At 41.6% G+C, this 25,564-nt stretch overlaps 1 protein-coding gene across 6 annotated transcripts in view; it reads left to right on the plus strand.

Annotated features, from left to right (window-relative positions):
* The first annotated feature begins 1,053 nt into the window (after positions 1-1,053).
* Positions 1,054-25,564, plus strand: part of ralyl (RALY RNA binding protein like) — a 122,600-nt gene continuing 98,089 nt past the window's right edge. For 2 of the 6 annotated variants that reach the window (XM_030397560.1, XM_030397566.1), the window contains exon 1: positions 1,055-2,364. The gene's annotated coding sequence lies outside the window, so the exon portion shown is untranslated. Of the gene's footprint in view, positions 2,365-25,564 lie in introns of all 6 variants that reach the window. The other 4 variants (XM_030397561.1, XM_030397564.1, XM_030397562.1 and 1 more) reach the window with 4 other exon arrangements.

Genomic DNA, 25,564 nt, shown 5'->3' on the forward strand with positions numbered 1-25,564 from the left:
GCCGATAATAAAAAGCCAAATTGCTTTTGTTGGCTTAACGAGTGCAGCGTCCACACACAGTAGAAGTAGGACCCATAACGCCAAAACTGCTGCACCTGTGCAGAGTCACGCGTGTCTTCTTCAACCATAAAATCTTATCACAGCTATCGAATATCAAATAAACCATCTTTGCTCACTGCGTCTTCGCCTTCCTGACTTTGTTAAAATGCTTTTCTGTGCATGAAAAACATGATGATGTCGGTTTCTGTTATCAGAGTCAGGTAATTATCGGTTTCGTCGTATCGGCACCTTTATTCACAGTTGTTTCGCAGCGCTGAACTGCTGCACCGGTGTAGAGCCACGCATGTTGCCACTGGTGTTGAAGAAAGACGCCGCAAGAGGGGAAAAGACTTCAAGTTCAACCATAAAATCCTACCGCAGCTGGATATCAAATAAACCAGCTTTGCTCACTGCATCTCAGCTTTTCTTACATTTTTAACGCTTTAAAAATGTCTCTTTCTATCATCGTCTATCATTATATTTATCTGTATCTTACACACGAGCCACGCATGTCGTCACTGGTGTGAAGACGGACAAGTTCAAGTTCAACCACAAAATCCTACCGCAGCTATGGAATATCAAATAAAACCAGCTTTGCTCACTGCATCTACGCCTTTCTTACATTTTGGTTTACCATCGATTGACTTATCGATATCAGCCATGAGACTCGGGTAATTATCGGTCATCGTATGGGCTCGGAAAATAAAAATCCATATGGTGCATCTTTAAGGTTCAGCACCATGGACAGCTCTGGCGTGATATCAGAGCCATGTTGTTGTTACTGCGTGTGTGTGTCCTGACTGCTTATGTTCACAGTTTGATGCAGTTATGTGTCTCTTAAATGTGCCACGCGCACATACGACCAACACACCACCACCACTCCATCCCTCACACAGGAGCAGGTGTGTGCGTGCGTGTGTGTGAAATGAAAGCATGTCCGGACGCGGCGCTGACACCGTGTGAGCTCTGCATCTTTAAAAACCGAGGGAAAAAGAGAGAGAGAGGGAGCGAGAGAGAGAGAGAGAGAGAAGCAGAAGGAGGCAAAACACACAAGCAGCTCAGTCATAACTGTGGGATGATAAGGACTACCTCTTTTTTACTTTTGGAGAGAGCCGAGCCGTTAGGAGAGCATTCAGCATCAGCTGTTCGACGCTGCGCTCCTCTCATTGCTGGAAGTCGGGCTGAGTGAGTCACATGACAGAGCTGGAGGCAGAGATCTAGAGAAAAAAAAGGCACAGCATTTCGGCTCGCACCGCCATACTGTATTTTGAGCCATATCACAATTTTTATCGCAACATTTTACTCCCCGCTCGGTGAGTACCTTTCCAAATGGCTTTTTTGTGAAAAAAGCATTTTTTTTTGTCTTTTCAATTTGCCTCCCCCCTTCTCCTCTCTTTTTTTTTTTTTTTTTTTTTTCTTTTTTTCTTTTTGGTTTTTCCTCCTTTTGCTGGTGTTTGAGAGATCTGAGCGGTTTGACGTGGTGGTTTGGGAGCGTTTTTCTACGATGCAGGCTTCAAGTTTTTAACATGCAGTTGGTGCTGATGGAGAGAGTGCCGGCAGGGTGTGCGGTGTCGGGTCTCTGAGAGAGACAGAGGGAAACAGAAACACGGCCGTGCTGACTTGCTTGCAGTTTTGTTTTCGAGGGGTCGAGAGCCCGGCAGCTTTTGTTTGAGATGTGAGATTTTTTGCAACAACATTTATTGGTGGGTTTTGAAAAAAAGAAAAGAGAGAGAGAAAAAAAAAAAACATCTTTGACATTTTTTGGTTTTGTTTTTGGTTTTTTATTTTGAAATTTTTTTTTGGTTTTGTGTCGACTTTTGCTGTCTGCTGTGCTTTGGTTTGCATTTTCGCAGTGTTGTTTGTTGCCTCTCGAGTTTTGTGATTTTGGTGTGTCGGTGATCGTCGCCGATGATCCGATCCGCGACCTCCCTCATCCCCCCCCACCACACACACACACACACACAACACACACTCTTTCTCATTTGCTTTGACTTTGTGTCCCCCCCTCTCTCTTCTCTCTTCTTTTCTTTATGAGAAGGAGTCCTTTTTAAAAGCCTTTTAACGTGATACTTTTCTTGCAGCTGAGCTCACAGGTTGGTTTGTTTTTTTGTGTTTCTACCTCTCTCTCTTTTTTGGGGGCGATTTCATTATACTTTTGGCTGGTGGCAGTGTCAAGTATTTTTCGGATGTTGGCATTTTTTTCCTTTCTTTCTGACTAGATGATGCTGGGTGGACGAGGGGAGTTTTGATTCTTGGGGGAGTTTCAATGCGTTTTTTTTTGTTTTCTGTGTCAACGAGGATGAACAGACATTTTCCCTTTTGCAGGTATACATACATATATATATATATATACACACATATATATATTTTAAGTGGATGAGTGACGTTTTAATGTATTTACAATAAAGAATGAGGTGACAGAAATATGCACCTGTGGCTGACGTGTTATTTCGCACAGGGCTGAGCCAGAGTGGCTCATTAGAGGAGGCACATCTTTACACCAATGTTACCTGAAGGTTAACTCATCTGATCCCATCTGCTTCATAAAAAAATAACCGAGTGACACGATCAACAAACCAACAACAACAAGGATTTGTGTGTGTGTGTGTGTGCTCTCTTCGTGTTCTCCACGCCGAGGAATAAAATGTAAGTAGCTGCACTCAGGTTTCCCTCGGAAGGATGCACTGTAATGACTGTAACGCTCCCCCCTTCCTCCTCCACACCGCAGATAAACTATCAAAACTCCGATCCATGCATCGACTCAGAGAGGCTGAGATTACAAAATTCCCTCTTGCTGCAGAAGGCGTCTCTTTTCTAAGCTGCACCATTCTGTGCCACCAAGTTTGGGGGAAACAGGATGATAACCACAATCCGCACTACAATGTATGTAATATATATATATATATATATATATATATATATATATATATATATATATATATATATATATATATATATATATATATATATATATATATATATATATATATATATATATATATATCTCATGGGGTGAAGTATAAGTGCCCTCCTTGTTGCTGGACAAATTCAAATCGGCTTTTGCCCAGATTCATAAATAACTCTTTGGATTTGTCACATCTGATTTTGCAGGAAATGAATAGAGCCACTGACGGGACTAAAGGAGGACTTAGAGTGAATTAATCCTCCACCAGGCAGGTTTAACTCCAGATTATTGCTGTGCTGCAGGACATGCAAACATGAGTAAATACATGTCGTGTAGTCTCAGCGGAGGGCATGGCTTACAACCCGGAGTCTGAGTGATTATCGCGTGTTTCTCAGCACCTCTGCGTTGCGTTCGTTGAGCTACGGCAGCGTCGCTGAAGCTTCTTTTTATTATTTTGAGAGATGAGTCCGGAAAGTTCTCACCCAACAGAAGCTCATAAGCCTTTGCTTGCACCAATCTGAATAGTTTCTCTGTCAGGCTTCAGGTGTCGGGCTTTCTTTTGTAAGTAGGGATGGGACGATCACAGATTTTAACGCAGATCGTGGTGAATTTTCATCATCAGAGTCGAGATAATCGTGAATATTCTAAGGTGAATTTCTTTAAAGCTGTCGTACAGTCCTGTATTGGTTTATTTCCTGAGCCTGTCACAGTGGCTGAATTGGGTTATCCCCCGTAACAACAAGTTCAAACAAATGTGTGTGAATACTTCTGATATCAAACTGAAATACAACAGGGAGACGAGGTTACCATTATTTATTCATCCCTTATTTCTGCAGGAAAACCTTATGATTTATTTACATATTCAAAGTCCTTTGATTGTTTTTCACAAAAAAACGATGCATGTAAAAATGCAAGCTTCAGGCAGATCCAGCATGTTTTAGTGCAATTTTAGTTTTTATTCTAAAGGAAACATATTTTACTGAGTTTCAGGTGTAGGATTTTGATTAAGGTGACTTCTGGAAAAGGTTTACATGCTTTAATGCTCAAAAAACACATTTGTTTTCTCGTACAACAGTCTGAGACAGTCTGTTTCGGCTCCTGTCTCTTTAAGGCCCCCCCGTCTGCTCCGATTGGTCAGCTCACACACGCCTGAGCCAGCAGCGCTCTGCAGTCGGCTCTGTCATGTTTTCAACTTCCAGTTAGCTCCAATTCTACTGCGATTATATGCGGAAATCACGCGTGACATGGTGATGCAGTGTGATGTCACAAAGTCAAGGAATCAGAGGCGGGGCTCCTGAGGAGGCGTTTCAGGAGCAGTGTTTTCTGTGGGAGAAAACGGCTCCCATTTGCTCTGACTTTGTGCTTTTGAACAACGTTTACATGCACTGAATAAAGGAAACAAAACAAATCAACATGTTATGTCTCCTTTAAAGTTTTAAGAATATTTTCATGATTGTCGGGCTAAAATCGGCAACTTGTGAGAAAGTCGCTCAGCATGCTCATCTCATCAATTCGCTCCATTTTTGCTCCATATGTATCCAGTTTGGCGGAACACAGGTTTTGTCTGCGCGGTATTGTAGGCCTATAAAATATTTGAGAGCGGACCATTAAGTCTGAGTATAGCCCGTTAAGTCCCGGTGCCATTAAACAAGCTGACATGATGGATCAGGATCGCCGCCGTTTAATGTGGGGAAATGCAATATTGATAATTGCTTGAACGCGCAACCCGGCAGGTAAACTTACATTTTTTAATAAAAGGCAATTAAGATAATACATTTCATGGTGTATTGAAAAGCTGTTATCGTGTATTGATTTCCCAGATGTAGATAAGGAGCCAGGGGGATCTTTTAATGGCTTTTTAAGCTGTAAGATCATTTAGAAACCGTAGTCCAATCAGGATGGCATCTCGGTGCAGAGTTTAGGCCTCAAATGTGAGAATCTACCAAACAATTCAGTCCAGTAGCTTCGATTGTGCTGAAACGATTAGATGCATCATATTTTGCTCACGATTTAATCTGCTGCATCCCTCCCTGAAAAAAAAAAAAAGAGGAAGAAGCTCTGCAAGTGTTAAAAAGCTATTAAACTGATTCAGTCGTCAATAATTGATCAAATTTAAGTCGCGCACTTAGTCACTTGCTGGAAGAAGGGCTTTAATTTCGAAGGCCTTTAAACCGGAGCGTCTCATTGTGATGATGCTTTCAAGAACTTCTCCAGGGCAACACTTTTACTTCTATTTATGTCTGCAGACTAAATTCAATCAAAAAAGGCTTTCAGGATACATTTGGTGCCGAGTAAACAGTCGTCAAAAAACACGAACGCGGCTGATTCAGACGTCGGAAGCCTCGAATTGGCAGCAGCATGACACACGGACGGGTCTTCAGACGTGTGAATTGAAAGGGGGGCAGGAGGGCTGCGTGAGTTCAATCCAGTGGTTTGACTCAGCCTCGATGATTCACTGCTTCATTGAGGCTCATATTTTGGCCAGGATTTAATCCAGCCACGCGGGGAAGTCGGGGGGCCGCTGAGGGGTCAGTCTGCACAGCGACGTCATAGCAAATGGTGACACGACAGTCACGCCTTTTGTATGAGGTGTGATAACATGCACCTGATCGTACAAAAGACTTGAGAACGTTTTGCACCGCAGCTCGAAAAATCAACATACTAAAGGTCACAACAGCCACGGTAATCAAGTCAACAACAGCAAGGAGATGACGAGGGAGAGACATTCCCCAGACTCCCTTGTAAAAACGCTGAATTTTGCGAGTTGTTGAGTCAGGAGTAACTTTATACGCCTTGTTCAGCGCCGTTTCCGTCATATTCTTAATCATTTGGGCCTCCTTGTAAATTCGGCATATGTTACAGCCTCGATTTAAGGGTTGCTGCAGCCAGCCTCAGCGTCCCTGACCTGAATCTGATCCTTTTCTAAAAGAAAAGAATCTGAAAAAGCCATCACTTATCGAGTTGTCGATAATTAAACAAATCTAAGTCTTGCGCTTCATTACTTGCTGGAGTAACGAGTTTCATTTTTCTAGGCCGTCTCACCACAGCGTCTCATCCTGATGATGACGTTTTTCAATAACATCTTCAGGGCAACATTTCACTCCTGTTCATCTCCGCAGGCTAAATTCAATCAGAAAAGGCTTTTAGGATGCATTTGCATCTGTGCCACAACGACATACCTCTGAAAACCGAACACAGGCATTTAAAATCTCTACCCTCTCATATCTCAAATCTCAGTGTCGCGACATGTGGACGTGTCTCGACGCTCCTCCATTCGAGAGGTGTTTTCTGCCACGCCGCCACAGCACGAGCTCCTGGACATCTCTCCCGCTAAGCATTATGATAGCTTCTACGACGTCCTGCGGTGTTGTGTCTCCCCTCCAGGCAGGTTTCCTGTTATCTAGGCCAAGCCAGACCTGCACAGGAGACTCGCAGAGAAATATGATAGCACATGAATGGATACACCTCCGATACCATGAATAAAACATCCCACCAACGCAACTTATGTACACCAAGCATGTGCTTAACTGGGAGGTGTGCGAGCGTGGGTGTATCTGAAACATAATTAATGTAGACAAACGCGATTAATACGCTGTGCATTGCATCTTCTACACACACGTGTGACCATTATGGGATGGTGGATTCAGTATCACGGTGTGAACACTGTAACCCACATAGATGGATGTTACAAGCTCAGACGCACAGATGTTTCGACTTCACCGAGCTCGCTGTGTCTCAGTTCTAGTAGAGATGAACCGCAACAGCGATGGAGGAAGTACTCAGATCCTTTAATAGTTAATAATAGTACTCAAACTACACTGTTAAAATACTCTGTTACAAGTACAATTCCTGCATTTGATAACTTACTTCAGTAAAAGTATCTCAGTATGATCAGGAAAATGTATTTAAAGCATTAAAAGTAAAAGTACTCAATGCAGTAACATGTCCACTACTACTGTTGTATTATTATACCGAGTTGTAAAAAGTACCCATAAGTAATACTTGCGTAAAAGTAAAGATATTATGTCAAAACATTACGTTGGTGAAAGTTAAAGTATCTGATATTAAAATGTACTTAAGTATTAAAAGTTATGTCTCTATATATTTACATGTAATATTACATTGTATAAGATGGTTTGACAGATAATAGACTTAACTTGACATGATTATTGATTTGGAATCAGTGCTCCTGTCGGACACAGCCTGTAATCTAAAAAGTAACTAGTAACTAAAGTTAGCAAATACATGTTATGGGCTAAAAGTATAATGTTTCCCCCCAAAATGTGCTGGAGTAGCAAAAAAAAAATACTCCAGTAAAGTACCAGTAGCTCAAAATGTACTTGAGTAAATGTATTTAGTTACATACCATCACTGACTGTGTATTACATCATTACATTATTATCACTCAGCAGGATTTAGCTGGTGTAGTCGGAAGCTCGTTTGGAACTATTTTGTGCAGGAATGCAACTAATAATTGTCCTTTTTATTAATCAGCTGATTATCTTCAGTCAGTCAGTCGATTGTTTCGTTTGTAAAAGTTCAGAAAATAGAGTAGAAGTACCTCAGAAGTACCTCAAATTTGAACAGAACCCTCAAAGACAGGAGAATCTCTTTGGCGGCTGTAGTTATTTGGTTTTTCCTCTCTCATTCTAGCAGTCAGCACATCGTCTGATTCAGGAGGACCTCAAGTTTCAGTCGGGCTCATTGAAAGTCCAGATTTTACATTTGCTTTGTCTGAGAATGGATTTTTAAAAGTCACCAGTGTGTTTTTTTTTCACTGTGTACTCAAACAGAACCTCGGGAAGAATTCTTGTTTGAGTCTTTCATATTAACTTCTTTCCATATTTGACTTTTCACAAGTCACAGTCAGAATTTCTGATTTGATTCTAGGCCTTTTTTCAGTGAAAGGCAGACGTAATCCCACCTTTCATACCGACCATGTAGTTGTGTCTGAGAAAGTTCAGACTAAATAGAAAGAATATTAAATCATAACAGAGGACGCTGAAGCAAAAGTGAGGGATTTTAGAGAGAGCTTGGCCACAACAGTTGCCCGTCGGCCCAGAGGTGATCAATGATGCGGCCTATTGACGTAATCGGGTTCACCGGGGAACCAAACAAGACACAGACAGGACCCAGGAAGCTGTTAAACTCCACTTTGGATGTGGATAAGATCAGTGGATCAGAGGCTGTTAGATATTTTGAATAGCTCATTTTAACCTCTGCTGACATCTAAATTTGTGAGGCTTAAAAAGAGTACTTAAGTAAATGTACTTAGCCACATTACACAACTGACTGTCGAAGCTGAAGAATGTGAAGAAAATAATAACTGTACTTTTTTTAAGGTTACCGAGGTTTTCGATTGAGACCTCTTATTTTTTTTTCCTCTCATCGTAAGACGTTGGGAGTCAGAGAAAAGCTCTGAGTCATACGAGCAGCAGCAGAGGAGCTTTTATTCGGAGTTTATTTGGCCCTCATGCTTTCTTAAAGGCACAAAAATAGTTTGAAACATTTCTTCCGTCGACGGTCTTTTATGACCCCGACATCAACCAAATGTGTGTGGTCCCAGAAAAAGACAATCTGAAGTGAACAGTGTCGCGCCCACGCCTTAATCCTCGATCGATTACTCATACATGACTCATAAGTAAAGGAGTGGGTTCGGTTTGAGAAGTCAGGGGGGACAGTGGAGAGGAAGGAAGGAAGGAAGAGAGGAAGGAAAGATGGAAGGAAATGTATTTTCTGCATTTATCTAAAGAAATAAATGAGGGTGTAGTTGGACATCGTTCTTCCCATCATAACGGAATAACAAACAGATAAATAAATGAAGATTTGATAAATGACTACGTTATTAATGCACTGTATCTTCTTAAAATCACATTCTGATAAATAATCATCCTGCGTTCGCATATTTACAACAAAGATCACGGTCCTTATAATAACAACCATAAATAAAAACATTAAATCAAAGATTTTCTTCTTTTTTTCCCAACCTTGAGACATTCGGATGAGGTCGATGCACTTTATTTGAGACCTGAATGTCTCCACCAGGTAGGAACGGCAGACTTTACGTGTCCTGAGAGACGAAATCTGGGGCAGGAAAAAGTTACAAAGTCACTCCTCACAGCTGGATTGACTCAAATGAGCTTAATCTACATTTTTATCAACTTAGAGCTTTTTTCACGTGGAGCTCGGCAGCTGGACACCTTCGCTCTTTAAGCACATGACCCGCAGCGTCAGACTGGACCTGCCGTGCACGTCATGCCCCCGTCTTACATCTGGCATGACTCATTCTACTGAGACGGGCGTTAAGTACTTCACTGTCCTTTTTTCTGAGCTGTTAATTTGGCAATTTGGGCAATTAAACCCATATCTGAAGAGCAGTGTCATGGCTGAACGTCCTCCCAGTGTCTATTACGGGAGCCGCTCGAGTTTTAGAGCATCACAGACAAAAGGAAATGTTCTTTTTAGCTTAATTTCATTAAAGTCTGGTCGATGAGTGTGTCATTCTTCATAACTTTATTGGATGAAAGAAAGCAGTCTAACAAGTGTTCTAACGCAACGATTTAGGTTTATGAAACAAGATGTACGATGAGAGCCGATGTGTGCAAAATCGGTATTAATGCAGTTTCTAAAAATTGAACAATTAAGCCTCAACCACTTCCATTTCTTTCCTTATCAAGAGCTCACAAATCCACCGAGGAATGCCTTTTTCTATTTTGAGAAAGAAAATCAGGTTTGTTCGGTCTGATAAGGAGGAAAAAAAAACCTAAACCGGCAGAGAAAGAGTCGTTCTGCTCGTTCGCCGCTTCGCCTGCTCAGCGTGCAGATATCGATCCGGCCCGCCTGATGTGCCTCCCGCCACATCTGCTCAGCTCGTGTTAACACATTCAATACATACTCTTCTAATCACACCGTCCATCAAATTGCATTCAGCCGCATCAAAACATTCAGCGTTCGTTTTCAGATTACTTATAGATTGAGTTAAATAGATTCAGCGCGGTGTTATGTATGCGTATTGTTTTCCTCCTCCGACAGGAATACATCAAAATTCACATCATGACATTTTCTGCGGCGGCGTCTCTCTCTCTCTCTCTCTCTCTCTCTCTCTCTCCTCCCCCCCTCCCCCGTCATTAAACTGCAATTTTAGAAAAACGGTGAGCCTCATTGTTTGTTTGTACACAAACTTGTTTCGCCGCACTTAACTTTTTGGCATATTAATACATGTTTTTCACATCCGTCTGTGAAGCATCATCATTAAAGTGCAGCCCTCCGGCGGGAAGATGACCGCGCTAAAGATGATTTGCCAGTTTTCTGCTCCGGTCTGTCTTTTTCTCTGAGAATAATGGAAAGTCTGCGCTCGGGGTATATACAGAGAGCTTTATGGAAATGTGGCTGGGATGTTTTGGCAGAATGCAACGCAAAAAAGAATAAAACACATAAACATAAACAAACTCACAGTTATATACATACAAATCATTAGACAAGCAAAAGTGGAGCTGTGCAGGAGATGTTTGCAGTTTCTGACCTTTACGGTAAATTCATTTGAAGACTTTTCTTGCTTTTCTTCCTGATGTCTGCTTGTTTTATTTGAATCCCAGTGATAAAAAGCAGCATCGCAGCTGATTGACACCTGCTAGCATCAGATTAGCTTATGAAAATGCTTTTAAAAACTTTAAAGGAAATGGCAAGACCCTGCAGATCTTGAAGTCTCCTCATGACTTTTATCTGTTTCTTCCTCCGACTCCTAAGTGGAGCTTTAGAAAGTAATGTTAATATACTACAGTAGACAAACTTTTTTTACTCTCCCACCAGCTTAAAACAGTCTTTATTGATACAAATGAAGAGCAGAGCAAGTGATAGTAACGGAACACCCCTTAAACAGGGCCATAAAAACGCTAAAAAGCGGCATTAAAAGGATATTAAATTCAAAAGATTAAAACATAAACATAAAGTAGAGGAAGTCCCACGGGTCAATTTGTGGTGTTTAACATCCTTAATGCTCTTTGAATGAAAAGACTTTAACCATTCCTGGTCGCCAAAGACATCATTAATTTAACATTAAGATGCAAAAGCGAGCGCTACTGGCAATTAACAAGTGACCTTGGCATGAATATAATAAGTGTAAGAACATCATGCATGGGAAACATCTAATTGGGGACATCATTTTATGTTTGCTGCTGATTAAGTGGCGGGGCAGAGTCTTGTTGTGCTTCATTCATTGGTCGTTTTAGGACGCAGCGGCTTCAGTGAGGAGACAAAAGGGTCAGACGAACACAGACGGGGGGGACTTGACCCATATTTCGCCGCCACATACCGTCTAAGTGGCGGTGTGACGTTCACCGAGATCGGCAGGGAAACGTAAACAAACAAACCAGAGAATGAAAAAGAGGCAGAGGATGGTCGTGAGGGTCTTCCGGAGCAGGTGGCGGAGCCCTTCCAGATGCTGCAGAGAAGCAGCGAAGCAGATAATGTCCCGCCTAGATTACCTCAGGGACCCCGATTACAGTGGAGCATCCTCATCTGGGTCAGCTCCAGGCGGGTTCTGCAGGGATCAGCTGTTTGTCGCTGTCGTCCTGCTGGCCTCAGCTGTCTCTCACCTGCTCAGGACCAGTTACGGATGCATTGAAACGCTGAAAACCACAGCCTCAATGGACATGATATACATGATATACTGAGCTGTGGCGCGTAGTGGCAGCCATTTTTGCATGATCACTGACAATGTGGATATGTCTCTTAACTCCATCTGCATAGAGAGGATGGACGGCTTACTGATTGGGCCCTAGATGCCTCAACCCCCCCTGATTAAGGTGACTGACTCTTTCAAACAAATACAAATAGCAAATCTGAACCCAACCACCCCTAACAAACACAGACCAACAACAGACTACAGAGAGATCCAAACTGGTTATAGGGACACGCAAAACAGACTAAAGTGACCCAGAGAGGGGAGGTAAAGATGCAAATCAAGTGAGAAGAGACGCAAAATGACTGCAGAGACCCCGACCAACCATCAGGAGACAGCCTACCAAGACTGACCGACAAGAGAAGCAAAATGGCAACAGAGAGGGAAAAGTTGACCCCAAACAAACAGAAACAGAGAACAGCGGGACACAAAGTGACAACAAAGAGACAAAAATAGCGGTAGAGACACAAACTGACCCCAAACAGATACAAACTGACACCAACAGATACAAACTGACAACAACAGACACAAACTGACCCCCAACAGATACAAACTGACCCCCAACAGATACAAACTGACCCCCAACAGACACAAACTGACCCCCAACAGACACAAACTGACCCCCAACAGATACAAACTGACCCCCAACAGACACAAACTGACCCCCAACAGACACCAAACTGACCCCCAACAGACACCAAACTGACCCCCAACAGACACAAACTGACCCCCAACAGACACCAAACTGACCCCCAACAGACACCAAACTGACCCCCAACAGACACCAAACTGACCCCCAACAGATACAAACTGACCCCCAACACACACAAAGAGACACAAACGGGCCCTAAAATGAAATAAACTGACTACAAAGAGACCTAGAATTTCTGCTCAGAATCAAAAAATGGCCCCAAACAGACAAAACATTTACACCAGACACACAAAACAACCGCAAAGAGACACAAACTGACAACAAAGAGACGCAAGCTGACTACAAAGTGACACAAACTGACTACAAAGAGACACAAACTGACTACAAAGACACACAAACTGACTACAAACTGACTACAAAGAGACACTAACTGACTACAAACTGACACAAGCTGACTACAAAGGAGACACAAACTGACTACAAAGGAGACACAAACTGACTACAAAGGAGACACAAACTGACTACAAAGAGACACAAACTGACTACAAACTGACACAAACTGACTACAAAGAGACACAAACTAACTACAAAGAGTTGCAAAACAGCCACAAAGAGAAGCAATAAAACTTTGAAAGGCTACAACACAAACACAAAGTGACTGTGCCTGGCCGCCCAAGCAATTTTTTGTATGTCTTTCGTGTCTCTTTCAGCCCTGCTGCATCGTTTGTAGTTCTTTTGCGTCTCTTTCGGTCTGGGTGTCTTGCTCTTATGTAACAGGGCTGTCTCTGCCCAGGGGCCCGTCAGAACCCAGCCATATTCATCAGGCAGATCCACACAGGAGTCTCAAGTTTTTAAAACTCTGAAGTTTATATTCAGGAAGAGAGTCACATCAAGTCTGCACACAAATTATTGTTACCCAGCCTGGACAGTCTGTGATCATCCATAATGTGAGAGGAATGAGGTATCCCTCATATTCTGAGTACTCAGTTATAGGGAGACGGTATACGTGCAGGAACACCCCAAATAGATATTTCAAGGATATGTACCCTGAAACAGCGAGAGAGGGAAAAAAAACCCTGATATTTCAACACAGAGGCTTCCTGACTCACATACTCACGAGGTTCATGACCTCAATTTTCAGTGTGTGCCACTGAGAAAGCACAGGTGCACTCAAGGAGAGACGGCTAGCTAGCTAGCTAGCTATTGAGTTTGTGTACCCCTGAGGGCAAAAACATGTCCACCGAGCAAACCTTTTATGTTTCTCTCAACAAACGGTTTACTCGGGGGGAGCAATGGGACTGTCAGTGAATGTGAAAATGTATTCTGCTCCACATTCAAACCTTGATTGGGCCTGACAGGGAAGCCTGAACCGACTGGAGCATCTGGGGAGACCTGGGCCTTTTTCATTCGGAGAGGTTCGCATAGTTTATTGAAGTGTCGTCGGCCTTTGTAGGGTTGCTTTTGTCCTGCAGAAGCTTTACTAAGAGGAAGTAATGCAGTCATATCATATTTCATTAAAATGTATCACAGTTTTCCAGCTCTTATGGAGACTCAACCCGTGCGGGTTTAATCCTAATTGTGTGCTTACACGTCTCCTGCAATTATGCATCACCGACAGGACCGCACGCTCGCCGGATTGAGATTAAGAACGGCAAATGTCTGTCTGATTATGCTCAGGCTACAGAGTACCCCTGAGCTAAATCTGAGTCAAAAAAAAAAAAAAAAAAGACAAAAAACATCTGTCTCGCTAAAATGCAGTCCTACTCACCAGTGTGCTTATGGGTAAAAATAGAACGCCCATCATTTAATTCCCCACTTAGCCTCAAAAAGCAATCTTCTCCTGAAACATTAATAGCTTGTTGACATCTTGCAGTGAGCCACAGTCTATCAGGTGGCGTGTGTAAATAAGGCTTCATTCTTCATATTGATTTTTTCCTCCAGGTTTTGACATCAGAGGAAATCAACGAGCGCGTCGCCAGCGTGTTCTCGCAGACACTGCCGGCTATTTCAGCCTCTGCTTCGGCTTTTCCATCCACTTTTTCTAATAAACATCACAAGCCGACACTCCCTGCTGTGCAAAATACATGGGTTTTTAGGTTTTTTGCCTTGTTTTTAGGAAGTAAAGATCTTTTATTCATCATAAAGCACCTGTATCGCTCAAGTAGCTTGTCTAGCATTATTACAGGATATCGATTTTACTCACTTATGGATTCCCCTGCCTCTTAATAGTTATGTGTTTTTCTGGATCATGTCCATTACTCATTTTGGTTCCACGGTTAGGGTTCACGGTGCATTGCAGCTTCCAGACCTTTGAATAAAAGGAGAGTAGCACCTTTAAAAAGTAAACCTTCCACAGTTTGCAGTTTGTGTTGCATGCAGTTATTTTGCTACTGCCATAAACAACAGCACCAGAATAAAACTATATTCCCTTTATGTGTTCATCAGCAAGGCAGCACAGGCAAACTGCAAGGGCTCTGTGACTTTAATCAGCTTTAACAAAACTAATTTAATACTTTATTTATTAAGGATAACATGCAAAGGCAGCACATTAGCAGTTAAAATATTACAGGGTCTACAGAAAATGTAATATGGTCAACATTACGTTGCTTTAACATAATTAAAGGGTTAAATCTGTTGCTGTAGAACCTGCGGCAGGTTAGCTTAGCTTAGCATCAGTAATTACCTCATGTTATCTTGTTTGTTTCATCCATTCAAAACCAAGAATGTAAAACAATAATGAATACATGTTGCTAATTAAATTCACCTTTAAACTTGTATCTTTTAGTTTATGTGCTTATTATAAAGGAGTTTCGATAAATACAGTACTTCCCTGGTGGAGTATCAAGTTAGACAAACGCAACTGCTTTGAAAAAATTTAAGAGTGAAATTAAAAAAGAAATGACTATCTGTTTCTGTCTTTGCAAATTATGTTTCTTTCGTCCAACAATTTGCAACTGTTGATGTAGTTCTGCTTCACTGAAAAAAGCAGTTACTTAATGCTAAGCTAAGCTAACCAGCTGCTAGATATACACAGCCGACTTATATTTAAAAGACAGAAATGAGTGTCGGATCGACGTTGTAAAATCTGCATGAGAGCGAGTGAGTGTGTTTGGGATGCTGCTCATCTGACTCCTGATTCAACTTCAACATCGCGATTAAACTGAGCTCATTATATTTCCAGAGCAGGTGAAACTGCATCACAAAAGACTTCAACTGGAGCGCATATCTTCACATTTGTAAAGAACATTTGCACAAAAAAAAAAAAGCTTCTTAGGGAGCTTTCTTTCCGAGTTCATTGTCCTTTGACACAACATGAGTCACGTCAAGTTGCGACTAGACGAGAAAGATCTGTTGTTTACATTATTTCATTCTATTTACTTATTTATTTATTGTCGTTCTTTCAGAGCCACAGGGAACTAACTGCAGGAAAAATCCATTTCTGTCAGTTTGTGACGAGCCAGCGGATGACGGTGAATGTATTTGTCAGGGGTAGATGTAAAGTCGTTGCGAGCCGCGGGGAGCTCGACAGCTCCGTAATTCAGGTGGATTCTGTATGCGCCGCGACGTTCGAGTGAGCTGAATGAACGAGGACATCTGCCTTATCCTACAATTCTCTAAAAAGACACCTGTCAGTGACATCATCAGGGAACACAAACATAATTAAGTAATCAAGCAGACACATTACATATGTAAATGACATTAATTGCAGACATGGGTTTGAAATATTCATTCAAATTAGTCACATCATTTAGGCGGAGATCTCTTCCCGGCGAGTGTAATCATTGGACTAATTAGGTCAGTCAATGCAAGTTGAAACAATTTGAAAAGCAATTTCAGTTTCCAATTAATTCCTGACTAAGAGAATGGAAGTAAATGTAGGATGCAGATGTGCGAGGGGAACGTCGAGGAGAGAAATACCTCCTCGGAAAAATAATGATAAAAAAAAAATCAACACAGCGCGGCGAGCGGGCCGAGAACACCGCCAGGAAGAAAATTCACCTCGAAACTTGAACCTCGGCTTTCATTATTTTTCAAGATTGAAGGGTCAGAACGTGGGTTTGTCGAGCTGACACCATCCACTGCTGTAGTGCCACAGTGAAGAGTGTAGCATGAAAGCCGAACCGCTCTGAAGAGTTTATATTCAGCTGGAGGAGATAGACTCTGTTCAGAAGCACACAAACTAAACAGCCCGGATGCTCTCAGCTCGCAGTGGCTCAACGTTTGATTTTACTATAGTGTTCTTAATCTTAACTGAGACTACAATAATAGTCAAAGACTCAGAGTTCAGAATTCAGGGGATTCTGGAGGATCTAAAGGCAGAATTGAATATAATATTTCTAATTATATTTTCATTAGCGTATTATCGCGTGACAATAATTGTCAAGATAAATTTAGTTTTTCTGCAAACCACATGTGGCAACTTTATGTTAAGTTTTCAATTTCATGGTTTGACGATGCTGCGCTGATGTGATCAGTTAAAGGTTTAGGTCCAAAAATGTTTTATCTCCGCGGAAATATACAAATAATAGCAAATAATGCGATTCTGTCCTTCTGATTTACTTCCACCGTTCAGTTCCATCTGGACCATAAACAGTTTTACACCTTTTTTTAGATTCAGATTAGACTACATTAGATTATTTTAGGTAAATGGCCAACATATAAATGTTATTCGTACATTTTGTTTGCAGCTAAAAACGTATGAGGAGTGTAAATGGCAGTATAAAACAATTTAAAGGGACATTCCAGTGTTTTTAAACATGGGTCTCACATGGGTGTAAGTGATACTTTCTTACAAAAGGTTTGGAAACAGGCCAGTAATTTGCCTAAACTGGCTGCAGCGTGTTATTCTTTGGGGCAACTTCCACCGTTAAATTGACGTCCACCAAACATGTTCCTTCTTGACAACATTACAGAAACACTACCTGCGGAGTTAGACCTTTTTCTTGAATAGTAAGATCCCTTTTGTAACCAAAAAACACGAGTTACCTTCAGGAAGAAGTCTCGCTGCCTCATCTAGATTATCAAAATCATTTAAGTGGTTTTGCTGGCAGCTACAAACTCTCTAACACTGACTTAACATTTCCTACGACAACTTACTCCTTGTGAGCTTTCCGAGGGAGACTCGTGTGTGTCTGGTTACAAAAGGAACCTCATTGTTTAACAAGAAAGTGCATCTCTGTAGGAATTACAACCTCATTCTGTCAAAAACAAGAACATTAAATGCATCTTACTTTAAATGTCGCAGTTGCCCCAAAGGATTACATTGTAGCTGTCGGGGCAAACATACTGAACCGATTCTAAAACTTTTGGCGAGTGTCAATCGTTTATACACCTGAACATAGAAATAAATAAAAGCCCGGGTTTAGAAATACCAGAAGTCCCCTTTAACACATAGACGAAGTCATGTACAGAACGTCTCACAACTTCCAGCAAAGGTTCTCGTCTGCTCTTATTCTGCCCTCTGTTCCTTTTAGCTTTTCCCACACTTTATCTTCATTTCTTTGTTCTTCCCACCTCCCCGCAGCGCCGTCCATCTCTCCATCCTCAAAGATCCTCCGGAGAGACAGACGCTTTGTCCACTCGTTCATTAATTACATCTCTCTGCCAGGTCTTTGCAGGCTGATTATTTAGCTGTCGGTCTCTTCCGCTTTATCTATTGGCAGCCCACTTCTTCCCGTGTTAGCTCCGATTCAGGACGGCGGCACATTCGCAGATAAGACTCACGCCCGGTAACATCACCCCGACTGCATTCGACAATGGAAGGAGTTTGAAAAGAGATTGACCCGCCAGATTAAAGGTTTACTTCAGGCTCCCGTCTATGGAGGAAAAAAACAAATGACACACACAGCCACAGTTTTTAACTGCGTTGGACTTAGTGAATTTATTAGAGAAGTAAAATGTATATATACCAATTTATGTAGCTTGTAATCACAACCGAGCATGTTTACTGTGAAAAACATAAAGTGAGTTCTTAGAAAGAAATGGGAGAAATGCCTTTGGGCTTCGTTACCCGCCTTTCTTCTCTTCTTTTTGGTCTTTCATATCACGACATCGCCAGCTGTTTTTGCAGATGGGCAAACAATCGAACTGCGTTTTTCTATGCAGGCACACAACAAGCCGCCCGTCTCACTCACTCTCTTTGTCGCGGTCGTCTCATCTGATTTTCAAGGACCTAGAATAAAGTTGGCGAAAGTTTGTTTTTTTTCCTGCAGAACCACAGATACGTTCCAAGTGATTTTTTTTTTTACGGTGCAACTTTATGTTTGTTAAGGTTCAGTTTTCTGTTTTATTCTCGCCGTAATGCTGGGCCGAAGAAAGCACTTGGTTGAGGTTAGGAAAACCTTATAGTTTGGCGTTTTTGTGGCACAACTTCCCATATAAAATAGCCATTTTTGGTTGCCAATAAAAGGGCTGGAGATTGTCTGTCTTCACATGACAAGTGCAGGTTTTGGTTGCCAGTAACACAGCTGGAAATGGTGCACCGTTGCCTGAAAGACACCTGTTTTTCTTGTCATTACAAAGCCTGCCTGGAGATCCTTTATGTCCCCACAGACAGAACAGAGTTGCCTGGTTTGGCAGTTTTTTGAGCTCGTAACGACGCTACCTCCCTCTCCTCCACCTCAAACGCTAACTGCATCATATCCTGGTGGTGGAGAAGCCGCTTTGAGTTTGAGACACAGATCCGTCAACGTCACCTCACAAGTGAGATTGTTAGCATCCAAAGAACAGCGGCGAGGGGTTACAGGAGGGACTGAAATGCTATTAAAGCAGCAAGAGTTAATGACAAGGAGGGGAAGTTGATGCCGCTACGATTCACAAATTGCCCAGATCAATGTTTACAGAACACATGGTGTGATTAGTGGGAGTCTGTTGTGCTTCTTAAATCTCTTTTGACTCTTTTCTGTACATTCCTCCAAAGTCTGCATGGGCGGTAAACATCCGTTTCCCCCCAAGCCATTCCTAAACAGCTTCACTGACAGGCGGCTAGCGCGTTAGCCCGTCTTGTTACTCTCTGCTGCGGTAATAATGAGAAACAGCGTGGGAATACCGGCGTACAGCTGAACCTTTCAAAAGCGTAATCCGGTAAAGGGAAAAGGGAAAAAAACATTTTTATGAACAGTCAGGCGCAATATGTTGCCGTAGTTTTTATTGTTTTCCTCTCGTCGGTGTTGCCGGCGGCTCACGTGTGCCCGTCCAGCCAGCTGGTGTGAAGTGCAGTGTACTCCAGTTGGGGGGCGGCCGAAAAGGTCAGTTAAATAATATTTACCGACGACAGCCTCAGACTTAACACCGACCGAGTTGTTTTTAATCAATTCCATTTCAGAGGCACTACAGGACGTCTTTATGCTGGCAGCCGATGGAAGGCCGCTGCTCGTGCTTTGAATAAAGAGCAGAGAGTGTGACCATGAGACCCTACGCTGAACCATTATCACATTTTCTTGAACGTTGGTCCATCGTAGAGGGCTTTGTATCGTGTTTTATTCACCATGAGGCTGTCACGTGACTCAAGCAAGTCCCATTACATTTTGTGTTGGGCACGTCAACACAAATTGAGCCCTTAAATACCTAGACAAAGTAAATAAATGAGCTGTCTTCATTACTGTGACTGAATAAATTGACGTTAAAGAGTTTCATACTGCTTCACTTTGTTCATATGTGGCGGACCCTGCCACCTTTCTAGCGTCAAACAGTGCTTTGAGGACCTTGTTGAGAACAGCTTGTTAATTCAGTCATGGAAAAGTATAATATTAGTAGTTAGTGTGTAACATGTATTTCTGAGTTTGTATGATTGTGATGTGATGATAAAATTCAGAGTTTAATTTTCTTCTCCATGAACTACACAGTACCCCTTTAAGACAAGTCAAGTCACTTTTTCTCGCCCCTAATTCAAACAGCTAGTCTGATTTCTGTCTGAAGGTAACAAAGAACTACAACATGTTTGTTTTAAGTGTGCTTTCTGTTCAGATTAAACAGACGAGATGTGACGTGTTAGTTAATGAGGCTAAGAGGGGTTAGTGGGAGGATTTAGTCTTTGCGCTAAGCTAAGCTAAGCTAACCGCCTCCAGTAAACAACAACAGTTAATAACTCAGAAAGTGTTAAGAGGATTGATGATAAAGTTTTAAAACACAACTATCGATATATTAGTTCATACAAGAGGCCTTTTAATACTCGATAGTTAACGAGTACTGGATCAGACCTCTTGAGTTCGGCCTTCATGTTGATCTCAACTCCAAACCTGTGAAGTTTTGTCACTAAATCTTGCACGGTTGTGACACCATTGTCTTGACAAAACACAAAGACACACAGGAAGAGATAGTAAAACTACAAAAAGTACTCAATACAGATTCTGTGGTAGTTTCCACTACAATAACCGTCTCCAGGACCGCGATGACACCGAATGAAAACATTGCGACCTCTTGCTGTCTCGGCTTGTGAAAACAACTGATAATAACCTGACTTAATACAGCACATGAAACACCGAGTGTCTTCTAGCTGTGACAGAAATGCAGTGAAGTTTAAAGAACAGCCTTGTAAATGAGACAGCAGGTGGGGGAAAGGTTGAGAATAATTATTCTTTTCCTGAACTTCTTTTGTGACCAGTTCCATTATGACGTGGTCATAAAAAAAGATTTAAAATATCAGCTGAAAAGCCCTTAAATATGTAGGGCTTCTAGGGCTGGAGAGCACTGTGAAGGGATAATTCAGACCAACTGGAGAGTCATTACTTCTTCTGAGTGCTGTGTGGATACTAAATAGACAGTCATTTCACCCAGAGCGCTGTTAAACAGCCGGCAGCAGGTCCGAAAATGTGCCAGAGGGGTCGCTGGGATTGGCTTTGCCTTCCAGATATCTGGAGCTTTAGAACTTTTTCAGCCTGAAACACTGACTTTAAATAAAACATGCTTTGTTTTGATTCAGTGTCAAATTATTTTGTATTTATTCATTAGCTAAAACACAACTAAAGATGATAAATAATACAGTTAAGAGTTTCGTATATAATAAATATACTGGCTTGTAATGCAATTTAGTTGTCTCATTTATGTCCTGCAGATAAATAGTGTTTCTACTCTAAACACCGTCAAGAGAATCCAAGTCTGTCCCAACTGGACCTGTTCATTCTGTGTTTCCTCTGTTAATGATACAGTATTTTTATCCTGCTGTAGCCTCTTTCCAATTATGTACCTGCTGTTCAAGCATAGTCCTGGTCGACCAACACTGCAAGAGTTTGCTCACAGCCAGGATTTTAAAAATTCAACCAGAAATCAAAGAAAAGGTTTCTTTAGTTACCTACATTTTTAATTTTTAAGAAATGTTCTCATCATAGCCCCCAGCTGTGCTTTAGGTAAATTTTGTTCCCTAGCATTAAAGTCTAAATACTGTTTATAGGGCTTTTTTGCTCTTCCAGGAACACTAACACTGGACTGGGAATATTCCTAATGAGATCCAAAATCTCTTTTACAAGGCCGCCCTGGTCAAAACAACAACATAGAAACATTTAACATAAAAGAAATGAGCAACACAATTCGTAAGTGTTCAGAGACATGTGCATTCAAGTGGTAAACTAATCCTTAATCTTATTTCACCCAAGAATTAAAACCTGGTGTCAATGTGCAGCCGGTGGAAGTTTCTGGAGCTTCACAGCAAAACAGCGTTGTAGCATTTTCCAAAACAACTGAAGTAGATGGAGATGAGTTTCGTTAAAATACTACACATAACTACATAATCCAAGTCCAACATCCTGAAATGACATGAAAAAATAAATAAATTTGTAAAACAATTTTTTCAAACCAAAATCTTTACTGCAGCTGCGGAGTTAAAAGCGTTAGCATTAGCAACCCTCAACTGCCACTCGAGGGCGTAAACTTTAAAAGTTTTTTTCAAATCAGTTTGGGATCACGAGCTCTACGGAGCCATTTTCAAGCTTTGTTTTAACCATTAAAGTAAAACACGACTCACGCACATGAACTAACGCTGCAGCTGCTGATCGTTTTAGAATATCTGAACCCACACTCCACTTTCAGTGCCAATAATTATGCACAAACGAGAAGATTTTGAGTCGGTTGTGAATATTAATTAGGACAAAGTGTGGGACATTCTCTACCCTCTGAGCCTCTTGTACACTTCTTGCAGGGCAGAGCTTATAATAGCTCGTCCACAAACTGATCCGGGCTCATCTGCAGCAGCTAATAACAGCCCACACTACTGTCTGTCAGGATTAACATCGTTCTAAAGATGCCCCATTAAGGAGCAGATACTGCTGAATAAAGTCCTGATATAACTTCATTGCTCAAAGCAAAGCTATGGCAGTGAGGTGACACCATCTTTCTATAGCCTACGATTGGTTAAAAACAGGACATTCATGCCAATAAAGTTTAGCACAGGTGGGAACACTACGGGATCCGGTAAAAATATATAATGAGGAAGTATGTCTTCCACATCGTGCAGCAGGCCATGATGGGAATAATAAATGTCGAGTCGAGTTGCCATCTCAAGACCTGTGAGTCACTGCAAAACATACGCAAAAAGCTTCACTCTGTCATAAAAACTTTTTCCAAGATGTCAAATTACTGTGCACAGATACGCAGACAGACACAACAGGCATTCTTTGTGTAGCCATTCTTATTCTACAGCTCGAATCAGAGGACGCTATTCTGCAGCCACCATTTGCACCTCGTTTCCCCGACAAACCGTCTCAGCGTCGAGATGCAAAACATTCTGCGGGCAGCGCTGAATCACGCCATCTCACACGGGACGTCAACGCATTAAAAAAACCACCATGTACGCTCTCAATATGGTTTTTCCATGGCCTTGTTGTGCTTTCAAGTCTCTTTTCCCCCGCTTTGGACCGGTGCCAGCGTCATAGTAATGTGTCAGGATGTGTCACCGTCTTATCCAGGCGACACTTTGTAGACGAATCCGTCCAGGCCTCCTCGTTCTCTTTTCTGCAGGATTGGTGGAGCGCTGCGCACACACTGTCGGGAGGACGTTTATTTTTAGGCAGCCCGGCGCTGATTGTATTTTGAGTGATTTAATAAGTGTCGAGAAATGGTGGAGAAACTTTGCCGGGTTTGAGACATCAGCCCGGAAAAGGTCAGCAGAAATTAGCGGAGGAGGAGGGAAACTTAACCTTTCCCTGTGCTGACTGACAGACAGACAGAAGTGGCTTGATTGCAGCCATTGTGTACTCTTGTGTTTGATGATAATTACACATCCTGTTGTTTGCAAGGCTCCATAAATATTTCATGAGCTTCTATCATGGATTTAGACAGACTAAAAGATTTTTTTACCATCCTGCAGCCGAAAAATAACTATAATATATCAGCAAGGGGGGGTTGTTGATATGGTTGTTACACAACGCTAATGACTTCTTCTGGTGCTGACATTTGTGGCTTTCTGCCCTGACTCATGCTCGTTTTGGAAACCTTATGGCATATTTTATTTTTAGTTATTTATTTACGGAGCCCGTTAAAAGTTAAACACCTTTCATATGAATTCCTTCAAATTATAGCTAATGAGAATCAAATATTCTGTCTGATCACAACACAGCACAACGTACAACTCTGACTTTTTGAAATGCGTGTTGAATATTTGTGATTAGACTGGAATGTCAGGATGGTTGAAGGAATAGCTTGAAATAGAGAAACAATAAAAGCTTTGTTACTTTCTCGTCAAGAATGATATGAAAAGATTGGCACCACTTTTACGTTTATTTATTAACGAGGGAGCTAGATGTCGGAGTTGATTAGCCTAGCTTAGCATAAAAACTGGAAACAGGGAGGGACACAGCTTATATGACTGAATCCAAATTCAACTAGAGTCCAACAGTCCAATCAAGTTTGATACTTTTCATCAAGATCCATACATTACTTCCTGATAAATTAATTGAATTGCCTAAAAATGGGCTATCTCGCAATGCTAAAAAAGAGGAGAAAGTAAGGAGATGTAAGGAGAAAATCCCTGTCCCTTTATTGGGATTCACACCAAAAGCTGATGGGGTCTATTCTGGGCAAAAAACCCGTCCTCAATCCAAGTTTCACGAAAATCTGTTGAGTAGCTTTTGTGTAATCCTGCCCACAAACCAACTAATATGGGACACCGGTGAAAACCAAACCTCCTCAGTAAAGGTAAAAATATACCTTTCAGCTCCTCTAAAGCTCACAAGTGAACATGTATTGTGTTCGACTGAAGTGCACACAAACAAAAATGCTAGTTAGCAAGCTCTCCATGACAGCGAGACTGCCCCTCAAACTGCAACAAACATTTTAAAATATTAGGTTAAGGGAAAATGAATGAATGTGTGACCTTTTGTTTTGCTAGCAGTTTTCATCTTTGACAGAGCCAGGCTAGCTGTTTCCCTCTGCTTCTAGTCTTTATGCTAAGCTAAGCTAAGCTAACTAACTCGTGGCTTGAGTGTTGATTTTTTCATGTAACTCTTTGGCAGGGGTTGAAGTAACCAATTACATGTGCTCAGATTACTGTTATTGTGTTATTTTCTGGGTACTTATACTTGTAAATTCAAGTCTGTAGTTCGGTTCACACTTAAGTATCATTACACCGAATATAAGCTACTTAGTTACTTATAGAATCATAATCGAGTACTGGCCACAGTTTAAATTAATATCTTATCCTTTCATCAATACTCTTTCCACCTCTGCTCTTTTGTGAGAGATTGAATAAGCGTTCTTTCTGAAATGTCACAGCGCCCTTTTTTAGAAACCATCTAATTGGTTAATTTTAACTTAAGAACATTTCTGTAAGTTCTGCAACTTAGAAACCAAAGAAAAGTCCACGGGCACTTTTCTTGCATTTTTAACATCAATCGGCCTTTCAATACAAATCCCGAAGCTCCCCGTTCAATTTGAAAGCCCGAAGCTTCTGCGTTGACACTGAATACCAAATGTTAAATAAAAAGAAATTCAGAAATGAGAAGTTTTCAGGTTTCACGCTGAGTTCTGCACTCGCTAACTGTATTTCATCATAACGCTAAACCCAAAAAAAATTTAAATCCCCAGAAGGAGAATGAAACCAGTTACTGCTGTGATTGCTGATGTTTTAGCGCCGGCAAAACTAAGAAACAGAATGAGTGGGAATCCAAAGAACAAGGTGCTGAAAATCCATATTGCAAACAGCAAAAAAACACTGTAAATTATGCAGCGTTCTAAACTTTAAGCTTCCCTGAGTGTCGACACCGTGTTCCCCAACATGTGCTGTGCTGCTGCAACATATAGGCGTCTATATGTGAACCGGGCTCCGCTGCAGTACTTACTGAAACACTGAACTGCAGGA

This window comes from Sparus aurata, chromosome 19 (assembly GCF_900880675.1).
Source record: "Sparus aurata chromosome 19, fSpaAur1.1, whole genome shotgun sequence".
Lineage (NCBI taxonomy): Eukaryota > Metazoa > Chordata > Actinopteri > Spariformes > Sparidae > Sparus > Sparus aurata.